The sequence below is a fragment of the Danio rerio genome, chromosome 16 (genome assembly GCF_049306965.1).
Source record: "Danio rerio strain Tuebingen ecotype United States chromosome 16, GRCz12tu, whole genome shotgun sequence".
Classification (NCBI taxonomy): domain Eukaryota; kingdom Metazoa; phylum Chordata; class Actinopteri; order Cypriniformes; family Danionidae; genus Danio; species Danio rerio.
This window is the reverse complement of record NC_133191.1, coordinates 1461125-1472500: the sequence shown is the minus strand read 5'-3', so window position 1 is coordinate 1472500 and position 11376 is coordinate 1461125. Positions and strand designations below refer to the sequence as shown.

The window sequence follows — 11376 nt, the reverse complement described above, 5'->3', positions numbered from 1 at the left end:
TTAAAATTCTGCAGTTTGTAGTTTCTTTTTGCAATATTTCACTGGAATTTATGTATTATATTTATATTTCTGAAGATGATCTGTGACTAAAATTTAATTTAATACCTATATCTGCTTGATAAAACAAATAATGCTTAAAGAGGCTAATAATATTGACCTTAAAATGGTGTTTACAAAATTAAGAACTGCTTTTATTCTAGCCGAAATAAAACAAATAAGACTTTCTCCAGAAGAAAAAAATATTATCAGACAAACTGTGAACATTTCCTGAATCTGTTCAACATCATTTAAGAAATATTAAAAAAAAGAAAAATAAAAAAAATCTAAGTGGGGCGAATAATTCTGACTTCAACTGTATATATAGACAGACAGACAGACAGACAGACAGACAGATAGATAGACAGTCTCCAGAACAAACCACTGCTAAAAAATGGCCTGCCCAATTACCCGACCTTAACCTTATTAACCTAGGTAATCCTTTAAATGTCACTTTAAGCTGTATATAAGTGTCTTGAAGAATATCTAGTCTAACATTATTTACAATCATTATGACAAAGAGAAAATAAATCAGTTATTAGAGATGAGTTATTAACACTATTATGATTAGAAATGTGCTGAAGAAATCTCTCAAAAAGAAATTAGGGAAAAAAACATACAGGGGGCGAATAATTCTGACCTGTATTTAGTAATAAACTAAGCAAACGCACTAAGGATTTGCTTTGTAATAGGTGATTTGTGCACGTGTAGTCAATCCAAGAGCTTAAAATAAATCAAGTAAATGAATCAACAGCCTGGTCAGTGTTTGTAAAGAGAGCCAACAACTATTTGGGAGTCAAATGTCCATCAGTGGCCTTGTGTAAACGGGTCTGCTGGGTAGTAATTAGGGTGTGTGACGGGCGGATTTTTGCTGATCATACGTTTGTTTAGGCAGCTGAACCAACAGCGGTGTGTCTGTGTATAATAACACACTCAACGGACAGCTTATTTCCCTGCAGAGGTGATCAATTAAATCATTGTTGTCTAATTCTAGTCTGCACGGATCCTGTGGCATAGAGTTAACCGCGTTTCACCACTTAACAAATGCATTAGAGATTAAAATAAAGGAGGTAGGGCTTATGAGTTTACCTTATACGTATATTTATACAGAGGTAAACCCACCACGAACACGGGGAGAACATGCAAACTCCACATAGAAACACCAACTGATCCAGCAGAGGCTCGAACCAGCCACCTTCTTGGTGTGAGGCGATCATGCTACCCACTGCACCACCGTGCAGCCTTTCACAAACTAATATCATGTTAAACAAATTTTGTTCAATATCATAAAAAAAATAATAATTCCCGTATAAAAAAAAACAATTACTGTAAAAATAACCGGTAAATTAATCATTATAATTGTGCTGTAAAACTGTAATTATTAATTAATATTGCTTTCGTAAATTTTACAGTATTACCGGAATCCAAACTTCCCATAAAAATGCTGTAAGAATGACTGTAAAAATAACAAGTGAACTAAAAATAAACATTTATAATTGTGCTGTAAAATTGAAACTGTTCAGCTACAATGCTTATGTAAAATTTTACAATAATACTGGGAACCAAAATTGCTTTTGTAAATTTTACAGTATTAGTGGAAACCGAAATCCACATAAAAATTACTGTAAAAGTTACAAGTGAACTGTAAATTAACAATTACGTTTGTGCTGTAAAATAGCAATTGTTTATTTACAGTGTGAATTTTACAGTATTACCGGGAACCAAAATTGTCAGTAATACAGTAAAAAAAATTACTATAAAAATTACAAGTGAACTGTAAATTACCCATTATAATTTTACATCACTATTCTAATCCATAATTGTTCATTTACATTGTACTGTTTTTTTTACCGTATTACTGGCAATTTTGGTTCCCAGTAATATTGTAAAATTTACAAATGCACTTTAAATTAACAATTACAGTTGTGTTGTAAAATTGTAGTCGTTATTTTACAGTACTACTGGGAACCTAACTTCCCAAATAAAATGCTGTAAAAATGACTGTAAAAACAATTATAATTGTGCTGTAAAATTCTATTTGTTAATTTACAGTGCTTATGTAAATTTTACAGTATTACTGGGATCCAAAATGACCAATAATACAGTGAAAAATACCGTAAAAATTACAAGTGAACTGTAAATTAACAATTACATTTGTGCTGTAAAATAGCAATTGTTTATTTACAGTGTAAATTTTACAGTATTACCGGGAACCAAAATTGCCAGTAATACAGTAAAAATAAATACTGTAAATTTACAAAAGAATTGTAAATTAACCAGTATAATTTTACATCACTAATCACTAACTGTTCATTTACATTGCACTTGTAAATTTTACAGAATTTTGTTACTGTTTTTTTTATCATATTACTAGCAATTTTGGTACCCAGTAATACTGTAAAATTTACAAATGCGCTTTAAATGAACAATTACAATTGTGCTGTAGTTGTAGTTGCTTTGGTAAATTTTACAGTAATGCTGGGAAATTTAAAATACCATTTATGTTCCTCTATGCATTTACAGCACTGTATATCTCTACTGTAAAATACACAGTAATCACCGATACAATACAGTAACATACCGCATAACTGTCCTACAGTAAAATACCATTTTTAATACATTCAGCACATCTTCGGGTTTGGCAGGAGTACTTTTAGCTTAGCTTAGCATAGGTCATTGAATCAAATTAGACCATTAGCATCTCGCTCAAAAATGACCAGAGTTTTGACCATTTTACCATTTAAAACTGGTCTCTTCTGAAGTTATATCATGTACTAAAACTAACATAAAAGGAATAGTTCCATAAACAAATGAAAATGCTAATGGTCTAATCCAATTCAATTATCCATCCTAAGCTAAGCTAAAAGTGCTCCCAAATGACCCGGAGATCAGCTGAACTAATTCAACAATGATCCAACATTACAATACAGTAACATACCGCATAGCTGTCCTACAGTTAAATACCATTTTTAAATCCATTCAGGAGATCTTTGGGTTTAGCAGGAGCACTATTAGCTTAGCTTAGCATAGATCATTGAATCAGATTAGACCATTAGCATCTCCCTCAAAAATGACCAGAGTTTGACCATTTTACTCTTTAAAGCTGGACTCTTCTGAATTTACACCATGCATTAAGACTAACAAGGAATAGTTCCATAAACAAATGAAAATGCTAATGGTCTAATCCAATTCAGTGATCTATGCTAAGCTAAGCTAAAAGTGCTACCAAATGACCCAGAGATCAGCCAAATTAATTTAACAATGACAAAAAAACAACTGTTTAATTCTAGAGGAGCTGTAAAACGAGAATATTTTCCCAAAAAGGTGTAGTGTTCCTTTAAATCTGAAGAACTGCAACGCTGGAATAACTAAAGTATATCGTTTTGTTTGTTTCTGACTGTTTTATTCATTCATTCATTTTCTTTTCGGCTTAGTGCCTTCATTAATTTGGGGTCGCCACAGCGGAATGAACCGCCAACTTATCCAGCACATATTTTACGCAGCAGATGCCCCTCCAGCCGCAACCCATTAATGGGAAACTGACTGTTTTAAAAGGCACATAACCTTATATAACGCCTAGTCTATAACCTCAGCATAGTTTGAGCATACACTGTTAATAATTTCCTGTAGAATCGCCAGTAACTTACTGTAAATCAATTACAGCAAAATACTGTATACACATATACAGCACCATTTATCTTGCTCTATGCATTTACAGCACTGTATATCTCTACTGTAAAATACACAGCCATTTTCACAATGCAACGTTACAATACAGTAACATACCGCATAACTACAGTACAATGCAGTCCATATTACAGTTAAATACTGGCTCATTTACAAAAATCGCTAACAGCGTCGTTTAACTACCTTAGACACTGAACTTAATGAAGTCTCAGAATGCTTCTGTAATTAAATCAGACCCTGTCAGTCCTTCATATCAGGTTAAAGCGATCATGTCAACAACAAATCAATGGTTTCAGTCAACAAAGCTGATGAACAGAGAGCAGAAAGCTGATGAAAGACGTGCTTTACAGATCCTAACATCCTAACAGCCAACAATCACGCTGATGGAACATTAATGGAGAGATTTTGCATTGCTGTCGGCTTCATTTGGGTATTAAAATCAGACTGGAGTGCAGGACGACTGGGAAAATCATCTTAGTGCTTGGCAAATGTTTTATAGATCGCATTATGCTTTAGATGGAAGGCATTGGAGGATAAATGGCAGTGGTTTAATTGAGCGCTGAAGTTTAACTTTTTCTCATCATGATGCTTTATTATTAATAAACAGGACGCAAGTTTTTTTGTGAGGAATAATTGACAATTATCGCAACCTTAAAATATTGTGTAGATCTCGTATGTTGACGTTTTTGTCCTGTGTGTAGGGCTAGTTTCTTACACATCTCATCCGAAGTCTTCTATTGTGTTTTAATGTGATTTTTGACTGCTGTACACTGTATTTTGTGATTCACAAGTGTTTATTAGGCTGGCTTGTCAAAGCCAGACTACTGAAATGCTATTTAAAATTATTATTATTTTTCTTCCGAGACTAAAAATTAAACTCTATCTCCTCCTAGAGCTTTCGAGCTATGACCACTAAACTCACACCAGACCTCCAAACTATTCTGACTCGGGTTGCTATATCTCCTTAGACTGATCTGACTTTCGGTTTTCCGAAAAACGTCCCAGGACTGTCGGAAAAATCCCATAGACTTAACATTGGACCAAACTTTGTGACCTCGTAACTCTGCGTCAGACTGTCGCACAGAACTCTAACTGAGCTCATTTAACTCAGACTATCAAACTGCCAATAACTGATCACCTTTAAACTTTCTAACCACGCCCTAGCAACCACTTTTGGACCCTAGTAACTGTCCCATAGACTTCCATTCAAAAGACTCTCATTGACTTTACATGGGATCAAACTTTGTGAGCTCATAACTCTGAATCAGACTGTCCTACAGACTAATGGCTGAGCTCATTTAACTCAGACTTCCAAACGGCTAATAACTGATGAGCTTTTATCTTTTTAGCCACACCCCTAACTACCACATACTGCACCCTAGCAACTGTCCCATAGACTTCCATTACAAAGACTCTTGTTGACTTTACATGGGATCAAACTTTGTGAGCTCATAACTCTGCATTAAACTGTCCTACAGACTAATGGCTGAGCTCATTTAACTCAGTCTAGCCAGCAGCCAATCACTGATGGACTTTTAACTTTCTAGCCACACCCCTAACTACCACATACTGCACCCTAGCAACTGTCCCATAGACTGTAATTAGCTGTGCAATAAAATGCTAATAATTCTAACATGCTAATGACATGCCAATCATGCTAGCAACATGCTACTCATATGCTAATCATGCTAATTCATACTGGAAACATGCTAATGACATGCTAATTCATGCTAGAATCATGCTAGTAACACGCTAATTCGTGCTAGAATCGTGCTAATTCATGCTAATAACATGCTAACCCATGCTAGAATCATACTAATAACATGCTAATTCATGCTAATAACATGCTAATCCATGCTAGAATCATGCTAATAACATGCTACTTATACTCAAAACTGTTTTGAAACTAATTAAACTATTACCAACAGGCTATGTCAAGCCAGCCTCAAAGTTTGTCTCGACGAACTTTACTGTCTAGTTTACATTTGTGAACTGCATTATGCATTATGGGATGATAACCGTCTTCAAGGTATACCGCAGATTGGAAAAGTTAAGGTTTTAAAACCGCCAGGTATATGTAAGATTTTATTTACTGTATTTTGTTTGTTTGTTTTTTGGGACAACAGGATCTCCAGCAGAAAAGATCTCCAAAGATTGCCATTTTTAATTGTAAATTTACAACTGGGATCCACGACAAGACTGTCATCAGGTAGTTTATATATACAGATCGACATTTGACTAGAGCAAAGTGTGACAACCACCCTCACTCCCCCGATCTTCTCTTATCTACTGAAGTAGTCAGATTTATGCAGATTTATGTTAATTAGGTCAAAGGTATAAGCAAACATTAGAAGATGGAATGTGTCATGGCTGTGTTCAGCTCTTGGCTTATTAGTCACATCCTCCACATGATTCACATACACACACACACACACACACACACACACAACGGCAAGGGTGTCTTATGCTGGTGTGTCGAGTCGAAGATACTCTATTTTGGGAGTTTTTACAATTCAAGATGAAAAAAGTGTGTGTGTGTGTGTGTGTGTGTGTGTGTGTGTGTGTGTGTGTGTGCGTGTGTGCGTGCGTGCGTGCGTGCGTGCGTGCGTGCGTGTGTGTGCGTGTGTGTGTGTGCGTGTGCGTGTGTGCGTGGCCGGATGAAGCGACAGTGTTGGGTAAATGTTTCATAGGAGATGAACAGAAAAAAGCTGACCAAATGCAGACACATGGACTTTTGAACTGTGGTCCATCATCCGATCCAGTTAAATGGACACACACGTGCGCTTACACACACTATCTGTCTATCCAAATAGGGATTCAAATTGAATTGCATTGCATTTATCTCAACCAACAAGAACATTTAATCATCTTAAAACGTGCAATTGTTAACTAAAGTACATCTAAAGTCCTCCTGTAGTAAAATAATTGCACTTTCATCACAGATTAATGTAGTAAAATTAAGGTAAACTACAGTATTTGTACAGTTTATCACTTCACTATAGTTAATACTACAGTTTTTGTGTAGCATTTATTACCAATGTGTTGTAAATGCTATGATATACACTCACCGGCCACTCATAATGGGGAAGAAAGGGGATTTAAGTGACTTAGATGGTTGTTGGGGGCAGACGGGCTGCTCTGAGTATTTCAGAAACTTCTGATCTACTGGGGTTTTCACGCACAACCATCTCTAGGGTTTCTAATGGAATACGGGATATTTTCTTGGCACACTTTGGGCTCATTAGTACCAATAGAGCAGTGTTTCTCAACTGGTGGGTCGCAACCCACTTGGAACATTTCCAGTGAGTCGCGCGGAGTGTGTGGTCGGAAAAAAAAATTAAAAGTACAGTTTTTTACTTATTTTGCTAATACCAGAGTTTTATTTTGAAATGCGTGCGCGACAACCCTACCGTTTGACATGGGAAATTTCCTTTAATTATTGCAACAAATATGTCAAAGCACAAGTTCCACCCCAAATATGTAAAATAATGATATATACAGACGACAAAAAGACTTAAAGCCTCAGTGTCATATGATGTGAGGTGCTCTCATAAGTGAGCATGAAACCTTCTAAAGTAAAACAACATTTAGAAACCAGAAAACATGTTTTAATAAGTTTTTCATTAACAGTATTTGTCGTTTTTACTTTGCAATATTTCTATAATTTGATCCATTTTGTTAAATGACAGCAATAAAATAAAGTGTTCATTTGTAAGTCTTGGTGAATTTCTTATGATTTATCTGTCACTACTTGGTTATGCTAACAAATAAATACAAATTAAGTATAATTCCTAAAATTGTATTATAGTTCCTAAAAATTTGGGTCGCGGCTGAGTATTGCTGCTGACCATGTCCATCCCTTTATGAGCACAGTGTCTCCATCTTCTGATGGCTACTTCCAGCAGGATAACACAGCATGTCATAAAGCTCAATCATCTCAGACTGGCGAACATGTCAATGGCCTCCACAGTCACCAGGGGCCTCATGTACGAAGACTTGCGTGGAAATCTTACTAAAACATTGCGTACGCACAAAGCTGTAAATGTGCGTACGCAGAAAAAAATTCAGATGTATGAAACACTGCGTACGCCGAGTCTCACGCATATTCTTTTGTACATCCGAATGAACGTGAAACTGAGCGCAACATGCACGAGCACAAAACCCCTCCCTGCCTCCTCCCCCGTATGAATATGCTAATGACTATGCTAATGTAAAAACCCAACGAAAAAGCAATGGCAAAAGCAAGCAAAAAGAGAAACTTTGAACAGAATGTGAATTGGAGGTGCTGCTTTCGGAGGTAGACCGGAGAAAAGCGCTGTTATTTGCAAGTTTGTTCGGCGGAATTAACAACAAAAGAAAAAAAATAGAGTGGGAGAGTTTAGCTGATACGGTTAACACAGTTGGGTCTGAACATCGCACTGAGTGCATTTAAAAAAGAAATAGTGTGGTTTATATCTGTAAAATGTTGCAATACCCTTCGCAGTCTCAGTGGCGCACCTCATAAGAAGCATATGATCATGTACTGACACGTTCGAGCATAACTCGGCTCGAATCCAGCGTCTGATGAATTCTTTCTTCTTTTTTTTCCCGCTACATATCAGATTTTGCCCACTATTTATCACGAGAAAGACAAGTAGGAATCATCAATAAGTTTGTGCATCATATTTTATTTGCACATTTATTGAATGGAAATGTTTCTGATTCACGCATGCAAATTTATCTTCACATAGTGTCTTTATAGCAATGTGTGTGCAGTAGATAGCTCAGATTACATTGGGAAAACAGGCGACCGCTGCAAATTGTGCTTTAATGTTTAGCTGGTCAACTGTATGGTATGGAAATCTTACATACCTACTATATGAACCCGTCTCATACAGACGCCATTGCAAGGATCAGACACTTTGTAGAGAAGAATTTAACACAACTGCCTCTAGGAGTCGCCAATGGAAATAAAACAGACACGCACAAAAAATGTGCGTACGCCTGCCAGAAACCTGCCGTGAACCTGCGCAAATTCCCACGTTCAGTTCATTGTTAGTAAATCCAAACGTGAGCGATTCTGAGCGTGAAACCTGGCGTACGCAAAGTTTTTGTGCGTACGCAGCGTTGATACATGAGGCCCCAGATCTCAATCCAATAGAGCAGCTTTGGGATGTGGTGGAACGGCAGATTGGCATCATGGATGTGCAAATCTGCAGCAACTGTGTGATGCTATCATGTCAATATGGAGCAAAATCTCTGAGGAATATTTCCAGTAGCTTGCTGAATCTATTCCATGAAGGATTACGACAGTTCTGAAGGCAAAATGCGGTCCAACTGGGAACTAGCAAGGTGTACCTAATAAAGTGGCCAGTGAGCGTATACAGTATTTACTACTGCATGGTTCAAAAACACATTTGTTAATTAAGTGTTTTGATTTTAAAACAGAAGTTCTTACACATTTTATTCTCGAAGTTGACCCATTGTGGTTAAAACAGTCAGTAAAATGACTAAACGAGGCGGCTGAAAATGCCCGTCGTCTGCTGCAATGTTTTCCATAAGTGGAAAAGATGTAAAAGTGAGCTCACGCTGACTGATAAAATCACAGAGACCATTCATTTAGGAAAAATGCCTGGAGAAATAAGATGTACAGAGTAATAAAAAAAGCTATGCTTGATGAGATGAAAGGACAGAAGTGATTAAACAAGGAGTAAATCAATGCACTGAAAGGATTTGCATATGGTGGCCATTATATTGGCCCTCCATCTATTGTTCCTAAAGGGCCTTTTGGCTGCAGGCGGCAGGACATTTGACCCCCACACTTAGCCTAATAAAGGCCCTATTAAACCTCCACTGTGCTCCATTTGCATGCTTTTAAATGAGAATGAACATCTTTTACACTTTACTTCTATACACTACATCAATAATCAATAAAAACAACACAATATTACAAACTTTATCTACAAAATAACCCTAAAATGAATATAAAAGTTAATAAATTGAACGTTTCCTTACATTTTAGCTTCATGTTATTTCTGTGCACATTTGTGTAGCCTTTCCAAACCCTCAAGAAAAAGTACTGTAGTGATTACTATGGAGTTTTTGCACTAGTAAAACACTTGAATTAATATGTTAGTAATTCAATAGCTACTATGTTAACACAATAACTACAATAATGAACACAAAACTACTGGTTTTTATTAATCAGGGTGTGTCATACTATAATACACCACCGTGCAATAGTAAAAACGAAAGTATACTACAGTATTTATTACATTTTGAGCTCAGAGTTATGATGTACAGTAGCCTTTATTGTTATTTTAATGTTGTTATTTATTATTACAACATTGTTCACAGTCAATTATGATATATTCACAGTATATCATGATAGTGTTAATGTTTAGAAGTCATGCTTGCATGCTAATTCCAATCGAATATTCAAAGTAACATGGTAAACAATATAGAGACTGCTAAATGAACAAATGTGCAAATATAAAACCAACTTTACCTCTATCAACTGATAGTTATAAGCACAAATGCATTGGTTTTTATTAATCAGGGTGTGTTATACTATAATACACCACCGTGCAATAGTAAAAACGAAAGTATACTACAGTATTTATTACATTACATTACAAGAGTTATGATGTACAGTAGCATTTATTGCTGATGTTTTGTAATTGCTATAATATATACAGTATAATACACATTACTGTTTGGTAGTATGGTAAAGTTTAGTTCAAAAACACAATAGTGGTGACTATAAATGAATATAGTATTTTTTTAATGTGAAAACAGACACACTGTATAGACTTCTATTGTTTTCTTATAGTCTACAGCTAGTTATAAATACTCCTGGCTGCATTTATAACCCTAACAGACCAAGTTCTGCACATTAACATGAACATTATCTACACATTACACAAGTATAGAGACACTTCTTCATACAAAATGATCTCCAAAACGTTCTTAAAGGGATAGTTCACCAACAAAATTAAACTTTACCCACTAATTTACTCTCCTCGTGTGCTTTCATACCTTTAAAAGAGATTTTTTCTTCTGCTATACACTAAAGAAGATGTCTTTAAGAAAGCTGAAATCCTGAACCTTCATAATGGCAAAACAAACACTATGAAAGCCAATGGTTACAGGCTTACAGGTACATTTTTAAGATATCATCTTTTGTGTTCAAACAGATGAAAAAAAAGATATGAAACATAGAGGTAAAGTTGGTTTTAAATTCGGATATTCAGACTTTCTCCTTAATAATATGATTTTTCAGAAAAGTATCGTTATCAAAGTCTAAATAGGGAAATCATATAAGCAGTAAATGACTATCAAAGTACAGCATTGTTCACAGTCAATTTGATAGTGTTAATGCTGTTTCGAAGTCATGCTTGCATGCTAATTCCGACAGAATATTCAAAGTAACATGGTAAACAATATAGAGACTGCTAAATGAACAAATGTGCGAATATAAAACCAACTTTACCTCTATCAACTGATAGTTATAAACACAAAAGCATTGGTTTTTATTAATCAGGGTATGTTATACTATAATACACCACCGTGCAATAGTAAAAACGAAAGTATACTACAGTAATTATTACATTTTGAGCTCAGAGTTATGATGTACAGTAGCATTTATTGCTGATGTTTTGTAATTGCTATAAT

The 11376-nt window shown here is 35.6% G+C and overlaps 1 protein-coding gene across 2 annotated transcripts in view; it reads right to left on the bottom strand.

Moving 5' to 3' along the window:
- Positions 1–11376, bottom strand: part of cers2b (ceramide synthase 2b) — a 36707-nt gene that overhangs the window by 24476 nt on the left and 855 nt on the right. The gene's annotated exons all lie outside the window — the stretch shown is intronic.